We start from the raw sequence: 2,262 nt of genomic DNA, 5'->3' as shown, positions 1-2,262 counted from the left end.
GGTATTCCAGACTCTTCTTCCTGTCTGCCTTAAAACCAGCCCTAGCTTTGTCCCTCCTAAGGATAGATTTGAGCTAAGGAAGAATCCTGTTTTATTGAAACTGATTCAAGTTTAGTTTCTGCAACTTGAAACCAAAGTGTCCTGACAAACACATTTGCCTTACTCTGGTTTCTGTTCACTCCTAGTATCATTGTGCCTGTGGTTTTTGCCAATCTGGGCCTCCAGATCTGTTTCAGGAGTGGCTGTGGCTACAGACTCTGGAGTCAGAAAGACTGGGGGGTCAGTTCTTGCACCAAAAAGCTATGTGGCCTTAGGCAAGGACTTTACATCCCTGAGCTTGTTCAATCTGATAAAATGGGGTGATAGCATTCCTACAAGGGGTATCATAAGACTTACACAAGATAATACATGCAAAGGGCTTAGCACAACACATACTTAGCTTAGCATTCAATAAATGGCAACTATGCTTATTAGTATTATTCAATTTTCCTTGCCAACTGGCCCCGACTTATTGATTTCCCAATTCCATGAGATACCTGCAGACCTAAGCCATTTTTTCTCACCACATAATTCAGATGCCACTAGAAGCCTATGGATAAGTCCCCCAGGGGTAGGAGTCTACCTCCGCCCCTTACATTACACCTCAGAGCTGGCATTTCCAGCAAAGTTTTGGAATTGTTTGATCAACCTATGTCCAGTGCCATGCCGGTAAATATTTCACAACTAGCACTTCAAAATAAACAATAACAAAAAATGTTTTGGCCAATTTCCATTGCGTGAATCCTCCTGCCATGTCTGATTCCAAGCTATCAATGTGATGTTGTTTGACACAGAGATGGGAAGAATGAGTGCAACTGACCCTCACGAGCTAGAGCTGGCCAGTCTATGCCTGGTGGAATTTTTCCAAGAAGGGGATATGGACAGGGAAAGCATGCCAAAAGATGTCTCCTAGAATAATGGTTCAAGTGGAGGTAGTGTGTCTTAGTCTGGGTTCTCTGGAAGCAAGGTCTGACACGGGATTCTTGTTCAAGTGATTTAGAGGGAACACCTAGGTGAAGCCTTTGAGGGGCTAAGGAAAGCAGAATAGGACAGAATAGGACAGGAAGAAAGATTGGCCAAATTTTTAAAAAAGTGGTTTCCGCTAAAGTCTTGCCTCTGTCTCATTTCAAAGAGAGCTCAAGGAGCATGAACACCGGCAGTGGGTTATCCCAGCCTGCAGCAAGGGGGCGGGGACTTACACATCCAGTGATCCAGTGAGTCAAGTCATGGGGTGCAGGCTACCTTCAGGAACGCAACTCCCCAGGCATTTCCTGGTCAAGCAGTTCCACTGGCTGGGGGGTATTCTCAGAAGGGAGTAACCATGACCTGTGAGCAACCAACTCTCATAGCAGCTGAGAGATGAGTGTACCAGCCTGGAAAAGGGCATCTGGGCGGGGTCCTGGTATCACCTACTATGTAGCGATAAGCATGCTGATCATTTTTACAGTGATGATGATGGAGATGGAAATACTAGAAGTGATACTGTGGCTGGGGGTGGGCTCTGCCACTGCTGGCAACACTAAGCTTGGTTGGGATGGGGGTGATGGTACGGATGGCAGTTGGTGGCATGGTGGTGGTGGCAGTAATGATGTTGGTATCACAGTAATAGCAGCGGTGCCTGGTTGCTTAGTCGGTTGGACATCTGACTTTTGGTTTCGTCTCAGATCATGATCTCAGGGTCATGAGATCAAGCCCAGCTTCTCTCTCTCTCTCTCTGCCCCTCCCCCTGCTTGCTGTCATTCTTTCTTTCTCTCTCAAATTTATAAATAAATCTTAAAATAAAAAGAGTAATGGTAAATAGTGGTGTTATGGGGATTGGTGGCTTGGTGGGGATGGTGGTGGCGGCGGCCATGACGGTAATTGCGAGCATCCTGATGGCCAAGCTCCTGCGGGTGACAATGAATAAGGCAGAGGTGCTGGTTATTGGGAGGGACCAAGTATACTCAAATCCCTATTTCTTCAAAGCTTGTCTCTTTCTTTCATGCTTTGTATTTCTACAGTGGCCCTGGGGAACACAACTACTCAGAATTTCGTCTTGTCGAGACTGCTGAATGAAAACAAGACTGAGAAAGTCGAAATGCATTCATTTCATCCGTGATGTCCTGCTGTGTGTGTGTTTTGTCTTGTTTTGTTTTTTGACAGCGCACGCATTCTCCAGGGCTGTGATTTATTCCGTTTGCCACTCTGTGTCGTGGTTCACTGTGAAATGCAGGGGCGTGGTGA

Source organism: Neovison vison, chromosome 8, assembly GCF_020171115.1.
Source record: "Neovison vison isolate M4711 chromosome 8, ASM_NN_V1, whole genome shotgun sequence".
NCBI classification, from domain to species: domain Eukaryota; kingdom Metazoa; phylum Chordata; class Mammalia; order Carnivora; family Mustelidae; genus Neogale; species Neogale vison.
The sequence above is the reverse complement of the archived record's forward strand: the minus strand, read 5'-3'. Positions refer to the sequence as shown.